This window comes from Maniola jurtina, chromosome 10 (genome assembly GCF_905333055.1).
Source record: "Maniola jurtina chromosome 10, ilManJurt1.1, whole genome shotgun sequence".
NCBI lineage: Eukaryota > Metazoa > Arthropoda > Insecta > Lepidoptera > Nymphalidae > Maniola > Maniola jurtina.
The window spans coordinates 13,224,835-13,238,005 of record NC_060038.1 but is presented as its reverse complement, the minus strand read 5'-3'; the positions used below and the strand labels follow the sequence as shown (position 1 = coordinate 13,238,005).

The 13,171-nt window shown below is 37.0% G+C and overlaps 1 protein-coding gene across 1 annotated transcript in view; it reads right to left on the bottom strand.

The window, feature by feature from the left end:
• Positions 1–13,171, bottom strand: part of LOC123869110 (choline O-acetyltransferase) — a 77,531-nt gene that overhangs the window by 52,931 nt on the left and 11,429 nt on the right. The gene's annotated exons all lie outside the window — the stretch shown is intronic.

The following is a 13,171-nucleotide window of genomic DNA, read 5'->3' as shown; positions in this document are numbered from 1 at the left end:
GATGATGATGATAAATTCTTAGTAGGTATTAATCCGCTTAAATTAACTATGTTTTTAGGAGCATTTTTTAAGTCGGTTTTGCTCTTGGAAAATAATTTTCATTTTTTTTTAATATTAGAGTTTAACAAGATAAAGATCTATAATCGCGCTCTTGAGTATAACTCTCAAGTATTGACTATAATGATAAGAATTCAGTAAACATCCTCTTGGAAAAGCTTTTTTTTTTTTTTTTTTTTTATGTATGTTCCCCGATTACTCAAAGACCCCTGGACCGATTTGGAATTTTTTTTTTGTTTGAAAGGGTATACTGTGCAGGTGGTCCCATATAAATTTGGTGAAGATCTGATGAATATCTTCGGAGATGGAGAACAGAACTCCTCAATGGATAAGAGCAAATTGCTCGCGATCACTGTAATAGCTTAGTAAACAGTAGGGTTTTAACTGGGCATAGCATATTATAGTACAGTGGGGCCACTAAAAATTGTGAAATAAAAAATTTTCAAAAGAAAAATAAAACCGACTTCAAAAACCAAAAACACTAAAAAGTAGAAAATAATTTTTGTTTAGCTACACATGTAATGTACCTAGGTATGAAGTCGGGCGAGCTTCACTCTTGGATTTCTAATTTTGTTTTAATATGCTCGCTCGACTTCATACCTAGGTACATTACATGTGTAGCTAAACAAAAATTATTTTCTACTTTTTAGTGTTTTTGGTTTTTGAAGTCGGTTTTATTTTTCTTTTGAAAATTTTTTATTTTCGTTCTATATTCCCCAATAGCCTCTCGTCCCCAATTACTCATAATTGCATTAAATTAAAAAAAAAATGTAGCAAAAAACGCGACCGTGCATTTTAGTACTTGGCAAGCATCGCGCTTGACACGACACTCGACACAGAGGGCTTGCGCGCTCCGGCGAGACAAAGGTCAAGTGTGGTCGTGCCCTATCGCCGCCCGACAATATTATGTCGCGCATGTGCATTAGGCTTTACCTAAGGGCATATTATAATTCTAAGAATAGCACATTCAACGATTGAGTCAAACAACATTATAAAATGTCAATAAATCTATTAGGTATATCTAGGTCTAAACGGTTAAAACCTAGTGACTCTCTCTCTTATACAACTCTTATGCTATTATTATGGTAATTGAATGTTGTTTATTATCTTATCACAAAAGTGGCATATAGCGCGTACATTTTGGGAAGTCAAAAGTGAGATTTCAGTCCTTATTAACTGTTATGTCAAAAGTAAGATTTCAGTCCTTAATTTAAGGGTGAACTGTACTTTTGACAAGACAGTTGACACATATTCATTCATTCATTCAAATACAAGTTAGCCCTTGACTGTAATCTCACTTGGTGGTAAGTGATGATGCAGTCTAAGATGGAACCAAGCTTACCTGGAAGCTAACCCACACTCCTTTGGTTTCTATACGGCATCGTACCGGAACGCTAAGTCGCTTAGCGGCACAGCTTTGCCAGTAGGGTGGTAAACATATAGAGCAAATATGGCGAGTGAGTTCTCAAATTATATTTATCTAAGAAGAAAACGCAAAACAAATCCCATAATCGTAATGAAAAGTGACAAGCTAGACAAAGAATAGGTACTTACCTGGCGACAAAAAAAATACCCTTTCAACCCAGACGTCACGGAAAAGACGAAATGTAAAAGAGAAAATAAATTGGTTTTTTCGCTTTCCATTTTCAAGGGGAGAATAATGGGCAAAACTGGATTATATCGCCAGCGTCCCCGGGGCTTTGGGGCACGGGGGGCAGGGGAGTGCGGGCAAAGTTGGCTAAGTCTACTGTAATCTCGTTTGACGAGTTTGGGTTAGTGTGGCCGGTTGGGGTATTACGACTTTATCTATAGGTTTAGGTTAGTCTACATTGTGTACAGATGTTGGCGCATTGTTAGGCTGATATCTATAGAGAGCACTTTGACTTTGCTCAGACTTAAGACACTGTTAAAACGAGACAGCGTTATACCGCTGGCATAAATCTGTCTCGTTTTAACTGAAACTTAAGTCTAAGCAAAGTCAAAGTGCACTCTATACATTTCAAACTTAGTTTGTATTACTTTATTGTTGCGAAGCCATGACAGCTTAGTGGTTAAGACGTCCGCCTCCTACTCGGCAGGTCGGGGGTTCGATCCCGGGCACGTCACCTCTAACTTTTCAGAGGTATCTATGTGCGTTTAAGCAATTTAATATCACTTGCTTTAACGGTGAAGGAAAACATCGTGAGGAAACCTGCAAGCTTAAGAGTTTGTCAAAGGTGTGTGAAACCTGCCAATCCGCACTTAGCCAGCGTGGTACAATGAACACACATATTACGTACGTATGTTTGTTCATTGGTGGGGAGGTCCAGTACACGATATTTAAACATACCTATCTACAATAACAAATTTTTAATTTCAATATCTGATTTGTTTTTTGGTTTCATTTTACGAACCGCATGTAAATCTACAAAAAAATGCATTTAAAATTTGTAGGCTTAATTAACTAACACAACATTTGTACGCCAATAAGGCTAATGTGTTGAACTATGTAATCACACTAATATTATAAAGGCGAAAGTTTGTATGTGTGTGTGTGTGTGTGTGTGTGTGTGTGTGTGTGTGTGTGTGTGTGTGTGTGTGTGTGTGTGTGTGTATGTTTGTTACTCCTTCACGCTAAAACTACTGGACGGATTGGGCTGAAATTTAGAATGGAGATAGATTATACTCTGGATTAGCACATAGGCTACTTTTTATCCCGGAAAATCAAAGAGTTACCACGGGATTTTTAAAAAACTACATCCACGCGAACGAAGTCGCCAACTTCAATGTCTTGTCAAACTTCAATATGTCCAACCCTACATAAAATTAATTAAGCTAACAGGAGAATATTTTATATAAACATAAAGCAACATTATTTTCTCATAATATTCTTTATTATTTTAGCGCCCGACCACCCCGCCTGTCTCCACACTCGCTTCGGGCTCTCTGAGTCAACCGTTTCGATTTTCGAAATACTTCATTTGTATTTTCCATAAACGGGGTTCACACGGTGTGATTTTAGTTGATCAACTGCTATAGTGCGTTTCATCAAATAGTACCTATGGCGTTATGTTGGCTCCCCTGTCTGTCCAAGTCATTGGCACCATATTGGCATAAGAAGACGCACATTTTGTTTATTTTCATTTGATTTTCCTGAATGAATGAAATGAAAATCAAATGAAAATAAACAAAATCTGCGTCTTCTCATGCCAATATGGTGCCAATGACCACCCAACAGACAGGGGAGCCAATATAACGCCATAGGTACTATTCGATGAAGCGCACTATACCTGTTATTAGTTAGTATATTATCTATGAACGGCTACATCATATTATGCCATTCGAACAGACGTTCAATCGATTTGAAACAACAAAAATCGATTCAATTAAAGTTTGCTAGCTTTCAACTTTTGTGGATCCAAGTCTCCGAAAGCGATTTTTGCACAAGTACGTTGTAAATAGCAAGGAAATATATCCCGTTCACAATACTGCACTAATTGGAGCCGCCACTACAACCATTAAATTTGCACGGCCCATGGAATACGACGCGGCATAATTGCTCCGCGTAAAACGGAACGCAGGGGAGACCGGGCAATGAAGCCATTCCTCTCGAGCACGGGAGATAGCAGGGGACTGAGACAAGCTAATTAGGAGCTTCTTTTTTGAATAATAAAGTTCTTTTTTGTATAAATAATTGCGATGCTGGGTATTGTTTCGAAATACGTGTAGTTTTGCGTAAATAATAATAATTATAATTAGAAATAAGATAATATTATGTTGCTAGGGTTTTCAGCATTAAATATAATTTCTATTGTATAATTTAAAATATGTATAATTAAGTATCTAGTAACCACAAAATAAATAAATGTTAAATGTTAAGTAACAGTTTCATATGGGGTTTTTGAAAAATTAAATCCTCGTGGACGAAGCCACGGGCAACATCTAGTTTTTTTATAAAATGAGACACTGACTGACTCACATAATAACCAAATCAAAGCTCAAACTGAGCAAACTACCTAGAATCTTGATATTTTGCTGGTAGATTTTCTCCATACAGTAGGAACCAAGCGTATACATCTATCAAATGCCAAATGATTACAAACAAAGATAGTTAGGAAATGATAAATCACACTAATCACACTAATATTATAAAGGAGAAAGTTTGTATGTGTGTGTGTGTGTGTGTGTGTGTGTGTGTGTATGTTTGTTACTCCTTCACGTAAAAACTACTGGACGAATTGGGCTGAAATTTAGAATGGAGATAGATTATACCCTGGATTAGCACATAGGCTACTTTTTATCCCGGAAAATCGAAGAGTTCCCACGGGAATTTTAAAAACCTACATCCACGCGAATGAAGTCGCGGGTATCAGCTAGTAATAAATAAAACAAGATAAAGTTGAAAACTAAAACCCAACTGCGATCGTCTTAATAAACACTGAAATATTGTAGTAAAATTGTTTTTCTGTCACTTGGTATATTTTAATGTTGTAGTACATTTACATCGATGAACTCAGAATTTTCTCCTCTTTCATTTGACACCCCACTCGATGCAATAGCAAAAAAAATTTTTTTTGAAGATCCCCACTTTTTTTCATGTAATATCCGTTAGGTCAATTCTTTTCGTATAAAATGTAGCCTATGTCACCCGAACCATTACGACGAATCAATTGACACCCCATTCATCAAAATCGGCCCAGTAGTTCAGGCGCTACGGTGGAACACACAGAATCTGGTACAAACATACATACCCACATAAATATACATACATAGACTGCTAAAATCATAACCCTTCCTTTTGGCTTTGCTGCAGTCGGGTAAAAAAGGGCGTGTTACGTATTTATAAAATCATTTGCCAGGCTCAGCGCTCCTCTTTTTTTTTTTCTTTAAATCTGGCTTTACTCTGATTAGCCAATGTCAAGTTTGTGATATTTTCAAGTTATTGAGTTTATACAAGTATGGACTCCGTCTGTGCTGGCGCCCGCCGACATACGCGCAGCGCCCCTTTGGAGCGCTTCCCAGTCAGTCCCACCACCAAAAAACACCAACTAACACAAAAACCAGCCACTCTTAACAAAAAAAACACTCCAAACAAGCACAGCACGCGCGCCAGCAAACGCCATCACAGACGAAGTCCGCGCTCCTCTTGATATTAAGAATAAAAGAAAATCCGGGGGCTACAACCACTTAACAGTGCCTCCTACTCATCCTAGTCCCCGTTCCTCGTTACGCGATACTCTCAAATGGCATGCGAAAATGTCACGGATTCTTTTCCTTTTGTTTTGACAACGGATTGAAATGTCAAGTGGCGAGGGGTGGAGTTTGAGCTACAGTGGGGTTTACTTTATGAGTGATAAAACGGATGTGGAAACAGGGCTCGATATTAGCTTTTATCAAAAAGAAAGCTGACATCACTCTCCATATTATAAATGCGAAGGTGTGTCTGTTTATTGGTTTGTTGGTGATTGTATGTCCTTCAATCGCAAAGGAGCAATAAATCGACGTGATTTTTGCATGGTTAATAGTTTAAAACCTGGAGAGTGACATAGGTTATTATTTTCCCGGAAAATCAAAGAGTTCTTACAGAATTAAAAAAAACTAAATCCACGCGAACAAAGGCTTAGGTATTAGGCTCATCTAAGTATCACACTAATATTATAAAGGAGAAAGTTTGTATGTGTGTGTGTGTGTGTGTGTGTGTGTGTGTATGTTTGTTACTCCTTCACGCAAAAACTACTGGACGGATTGGGCTGAAATTTAGAATGGAGATAGATTATACCCTGGATTAGCACATAGACTACTTTTTATCCCGGAAAATCAAAGAGTTCCCACGGGAACTTTAAAAAACCTACATCCACGCGAACGAAGTCGCGGGCTTCAGCTAGTACTTAATATAAAAGGAAAAGCTGACTGACTGACTGATTGACTGATCTTTCAACGCACAACTCAAACTACTGGACGGATCTGGCTAAAATTTGGCATGCAGATAGCTATTATGACGTAGACATCCGCTAAGAAAGGAGTTTAGAAAATTCAACCTCTAGGGGGGCAACATGCGGGTTCGAAATTTGTCAAGTCCATGTGAATGAATTCGGGGCATACGCTAGTAACACAATACATTAAGAAGATGTAACACGTAGCAAATTAGCCATATGCACTTAGCTAATAGATATACCATTGAAGTGCTAAATTAAAAATGTACGAGCATACCACTTCATATACCTATCTAACCAGTCAGCCCATTTTATATTATCCTAGTAAACGCAATGAGCACTTTGCTCTCTACATGGGCCATTTGTTCTAGCTTTCATGCCCACATCGCGAAAAGCTTTTATCGCCTTCGCCGCCCACAACTGAATTGTCATGTTCCATTTTATGCTGACGTCCCCTAACTATAAATTTTTTAGGCCTACTTTATATCGGGTCTCTTTATGTCACACACATCGATCGTTGTCTATCTATCTATTGTCTTTGTAAGTTTTATAATAGTTTTTGTAATTCTGTTTTTGACTTTACATAATTATTGTAATTTTTTTATTTAGACATAATTTCCATTGACTGCAATATTTATATTAAACCTATCCATTTAAATGAATTTGACAAAACGTATACCTACAGAGTTAGGGATCATGGGAACAGGTATGGCTACTTTTTGTCCCGACAAATCAAAAAGTTCCGAGACCACGGAATTTTTAAAAAACCTAAATCCACGTGAAAAAAGTTGCCTACAATCATGTATTTCGTACAAAGACAGCAAGGATCCTGGAGATGGATAAAGACTATTTTTTATTCCGGAAAAGAAAAGAATTCTCAAGCGATTTTTAAAACCTTAATCCGCATGGAAGAAGACGCGTCCACCAGCTATTTAAAAAAACTATGAGTATCCTTCCGGTATACACAACCACATGTCCCTTGCCCTAACGGAAGCTGGCCGCATCATCATCATTATTCAAGGCGCCCTCGAGATGAGAATCTCGGTCAATTTTCCTCGCGAGCGTGTTCCGTGACGTATTAGCGGGCCTTATCTGGATCGCAACAAATCATCTCCCCTACCCTACCTACCTCGCGTTACTGACGGCTAATTTAACAGGGGACAAAGGAACATGTGTATTGGTTAGGGTGGACGCAGTCTTGCGGTGGAAAAATAAAAACCTTTATGGCTCAACCTTTATAGCGTGGTGATAGATGGCTAAGATATCAGCCTCCTATTCGGGTGGGTCTGGTGTTCGATCCCGGGCATGCACAGCTAACTGTTCGGAGTTATGGGTTATATTTTAAGCAGTTAAATATCACTTGATCTACCGGTGACGGAAAACATCGTGAGAAAACCGGTATGCCTTAGTTTTCCATAATGTTTGTTCTCAACGGTGTGTGAAGTCTGCCAATCCGCACTTGACCAGCGTTAGGTATAATAATTATAATAGCTATTTGTGTCTAATCATTAGTAACATATTATTATCATATAATTTTCTTTCATTACGTACGAGACAGTGACGAATCCTTGACCTTTCCTAAAAAAATAACGATATTAAAAACCTTTCCTGCAAAATAAAGACAGTAAAATAAATATAAAATACAAAATAAAATCATTGCTTAAACAACGTTATAAGACATTACAACATTATTTGACAAGACATGTAAAATTAAATTTTTTCATCAAATATAATTTCATTGCGTCAAATAAAACGAATGTTTATCCACAGCCTTTGCGATGACAAAGCGGTAAGGGGTAGGATATCTTGCAAAATAATATTATTGTCATAACCGCGCCCACATGTCCCCGGCCTCCTCCGATATTTATAATACGTTCCATTTCACGCATCATTAGTTATCAAGGAGCGTGTCAAACTATAAATAATATTTGCGAAATATATTTTATAACTACTTACAGTTTTATAGGCTTTCTATGCCTACAATGATATTTTGTATTCTAATGTTCGCGAGAGAAACATGTTAAAAATAGTTTTACATTTCAGTACTTAGTTGTTATTACTGTTTAATATTTATAAGCAAAGTATTATGCATTTTATTTCTTGGTATTACTAGAATTATGTTAATGCACCAACGTTTATTTCGAAATCATATTGGCCTTGGAGGAAAATAAAAGTCCGAAGAAAATTTAGAAATGTAGGTGAAAAATGTATAAAAATATTTTAACTACGTAATAATTACGTAGTAAACTTATTATTTCCAATAAATAGGTTGCTTCTGTAAAGAATAGATAAATGAATAAACAGCTGAAACTTTCAGAGAACTATTCCCGTAACTTTTTTTCAGTTCTTTAAACTGAATGTTATCTATTATACTGAGTTTAAAGAACTCAAAAATGTTCAGAAAAATATAAACAAATACTTGTATGTATTCGTCCCGTTTTATGTATTAAATCCATACTTATACTAGTATAATAAATGCGAAAGTGTGTCTGTCTGTCTGTCTGTCTGCTACCTTTTCACGGGCGGCCCAACAGTGTCAACCGATTCTGACGAAATTTGGTACAGGGTTAGCTTATATCCCGGGGACGGACATAGGCTACCTTTTATCCCGGAAAATCAAAGAGTTCCCGCGAGATTCCTAAAGATCCATCCACTTAACCGATTTGTATGTTTGGTACCGAAGTAGCTTGCGTCCCTATAATCGAAATAGGCAACTTTTTATCCCGGAAAATCGTTTGATTAAAAGTTCCCACGGGATCTATAAAAATCTTAATCCATGCGGGCATCCGCTAGTACTACTAGGTACATATTTTGAATTCCGGGACAAGTTGGCAGCCCTGCACCTAGAATACTCAGTCGCACACCCTCTACTCTGATATTGTTGTGGTTGGAATACAACGGTAAGCCTGAGGAAAAGGGCGAATATTAACAAAGGGGGAACGGTGTTTATTAAAAGTGGGATTAAGTTTGTTCCGCGCCAAAGTTGCCGGATTCCTGCAATTGACAATAGATTGTTGTTTCAAAGGGAATGTAGAGACAAAATTTGGAGTCGGATACGGAGTTAATGCTCAGTAAAGTTTACATATGGGTACTTATGGGCCGTATAATAATAATAATTACAATAATAATAATTATTTGTTTCTATTATCCTGAATGCTTCATTTCAGTTCCTTTTTGTATATAATATCCGAGATGAAACTTGCAGCTTGGTCCACTAGTAGGTATAGTTTTTTAACTACGAGTGAAAACTCTTTGATTTTCGGAATTAAAAATTAGCTAAGAAATTGCAGATAACAGCTAACAGTGCTTCTAGGCGTTCTAAAGTTTGATTTTTCGAATAAGATACATTATAACTGTACATCATTAGCTTTTACGAGACAAATATATTTAGATTTATTGCAGTTCCATAGAATAAATTATAAATACAGTTGACAAAACGGTTAGATTCATTGTTCAATTTTATAGAGATTTTAACTAAATAACCGAATTAAACCAATTTAATTCGGTTATTTTGTTAAAATCCCTATAAAATTCCGTTTCAATTTTCTGTCCCGGAAAATGTTTATTGTGTGGCGACCCTAATTAGGGACGGATATTATCCGTGAAGACCAGCGAGTAATACCGGAAGTGTGCCTGGTATCTTTATTGGACGCTGCTTTTGTTCAACTTTCCCTAATGGACACAATTTATCTTGGGATGAAAATTTTATGTTGCTTTGTTTTATTCTGTTTGATAGATATAAAAAATATCATTTTTCTCCAATCTGTTAAAAATATGAATAGTAACACAGAACAAGGATAGATGCCTCCTACATAAATAGTGTATAATATTTTTAAAAAACTGCGAATTTTTGTTGTTAAGTACCTACATAATAATTATTTATTATTGCAACTTACTAATAATATGCAAAGGCTAAGGAGCAACAACATGCGACATTGTGATATTCTGCAAATGGGAACAATAATTTTGCGGCACTAAGCAGCATGCAGCAGTCTATTTCGTGCCGATCGTGCTGTAGAATTGGAATAGTCTGCAAACGTCTCTTACTACATTTTAAATTACTGCACATGACGTGCCCCTTAGGCTGTGATATGCCATTATGTTGCATTATTTAGCTCTCCTAATAACAAGTGTAAATTAAAAATTTTCAACACCCCCGACAAATCATTTTCAAATAAATAATTATGTATATCTAGGCAACGTCCATCTTGACAACTTGACATTTGTCAATTGACACTTGAATATTATGAACCTAAGGGTTATCTAACCTTCTTTTCTACAAGAAAACTAGAAAATAGCTGATAACTTTTAAACGGCTGAACCAATTTTTTTGGATTATAGCTAAGAACACTCTCGATCAAGCCACCTTTCAAACAAAAAAAAGTAAATTAAAATCGGTTCATTCGTTTAGGCGCTACGATGCCACAGACAGATACACAGATACACAGACACACAGATACACAGATACACACGTCAAACTTATAACACCCCTCTTTTTGGGTCGGGGGTTAAAAAGTTACAAAATTAACTTTTGAACATGATTCTTTTAATAATGGAAAAGAAGAATAGGTGCTGTATTTTGAATAAGATTTAAATCACATTATTATTGTTTGTTCTCAAATTAGAATTAACAAGTGTAAATTAAAAATTTATAACACCCCCGACAAGTGAAGGTCACAGTAACTAGAAAAGGCTGATAACTTTCAAACGGCTGAACCGATTTTCTTGGATTATAGCTAAGAACACTCTCGATCAAGCCACCTTTCACACACAAAAAACTAAATTAAAATCGGTTCATTAGTTTAGGAGCTACGATGCCACAGACAGATACATAGATACACAGATACACACGTCAAACTTATAACACCCCTCTTTTGGGTCGGGGGTTAAAAAAAACCCAAAACAGTATAATAATATTTATAATAATAGTAACAAAATATTTAGTAATCAGGGAAATACCCCCTAGGCTCTACCTAATACCTACCTACCTACAGTTTAACACCTATCTCGAATCATAGCACAGTAATTCACTCGAGTACATTCCTATCTGAAATCAGCTGATGAAGCGATCCGACCCCCGATAGTGAACGGCAAGGAACTGCAACCGTACAAATTCTAATCACGTCGCAGCCGCTGGGGCAATCAGCGCCCTCTGCCCTGCCGGCTATTTATCTCTGAGCTAACCAGGGGAGTTGCGTGGTTTTCTACCTACATCTCAACTCTCCTGTCCATATGCAGGGGGGTAGGTTGCGAGCGAAGGGGGGTTTGAACCCCTTCTCCCTTTGCAAAATTGCAGAAAATAAGACGAGTTTTCTTTTCATTTTTAGTAAATTTCGCGCTTGCTTCGCTTGCGCCTCTGTTTACTACTGCTGCTAGAGTTGGAAGGTAAAATTCTACTGAGAAGAAATACTTAAGGAATCCTCAGTGCATTGATGATGAAATAATTAAACGACACGAGTTCCTTCGTAAAAATTAGGTTTTATTTTTCTTACAACATAAAGTGAAATTAATAAATACTTGAGTAAAGGTTTTTTTTTCGAACATTTATTTTTAAATATGTGTGTAGCCTACATACTGTCAAATTTTCTGCCTATCCTTATCCCACGTGGTGTGGGGTTAGCACAACGTATCTTCTTCTTCCACTCGCTTCTGTCATCCGTCAACGCATTATACCACCCCTTTTTTACACAAATCCTCTACCACGCAATCCATTCATCTATTTTTTAGCCTTTTTTCGTCGTTTTTCCTTCTACATGCGTATTAATCATTCTTCTAGTGATATAATTTTCTTCTCTCCGCATCACATGCAAAAACTATGCCATCCTACTCATTTTTTTTACCACTGCCTGGCGCTATTTTCAAATACTGCCAAATAAACTCCAAAAAAATGTTAATCAAATTGCGGTCCCAGAGGCTCCAGTGTATTTTTTCGTTAACTTTAAGTTTAGGAGGTACCTACAGGGAGGTTTTTTATTTGCTCCTATCTAGTTAATACCTTTCTTTTCTAGTGTTTGACTTCCCTGAGCTAAATCCTTGGTGACAGCCTTGCTACGTCTCCCCTCGTTTTGCGAAATGTGTGTTTTAATTTGAAATTCAAATATGCTAATCAAATCCACGCATCAAAAATAACTGCTCTGTGTTTTCATTAGTTTTGAAGTTAAAACAATGAGAAAAATAAACGTATAGACAACTTTAGAGTTACCTACGTCGCGTCAAAGGCATCTAATATCGTAATGTAAAAGTCGGTAAGTAGTAGGTACTTACCGACTTTTATGATGCTATGACATGGTCCGCGTGGATTCAGGTTTTTAAAACTCCCGGGGGAACTCTGGTTTTCCGGGATAAAATATACGTCCTATACGTCCCTCCATGGGATCATCTGTACCAAACGCCTTAATCAGTTAAACGGAAGTGGTCCATGAAAAGCTAGAAGACAGACAAACAGACAGACAGGCAGACAAGCCCACTTTCGCAGTTATTAGTATCTTAAAAACTCTATATCGATTAACGGCGCACATAATGGTGAGATAGAAAATTCTGGGTAACGATAGGCGTACAAGGTGTTCGGTACAAATAATATATAATAATATTATATAACCATAACTCAAGTATTTTTACCGAAATTTAGCTGTTAGCTAAGTTAGCTTAGCTTTCGATCATTTGTATGTACCTCAGTGCGTTAATGTGCAAAATCGGAGGTCAGATGGCAGTCCTAAAAATGATGAAGGCAGTGTATGAAACATTTAAATATAATAAGCAATATCGTGGAGCACGTAAAGAATGTTACACGAAAAAAAACCCGCTATGACAATCGCGATTGTTGCTCAAGTACCATTGACAGTTCTAAAATGACGCTTACATCCGTTATTAATTGATATAATTTTGATTGGATTTTCCGTTATTGTCATCATCATCATCATTATCAGCCGATAGACGTCTACAGCCGGACATACAACAGGTCTCTCGTCTTCCACACCAAACAAAGAAGCAGGAAAATCCATTTGTCACGCAACGTCAAAGCAAGGGGAGCCGCAACCCGCTATGACAATCGCGAATGTTGTTCAAGTACCATTGACAGTTCTAATGACGCTTACATCCGTTATTAATTGATATAATTTTGATTGGATTTCCCGTTATTGTCATCATCATCATCATTATCAGCCGATAGACGTGTACAGCCGGACATACAACAGGTCTCTCGT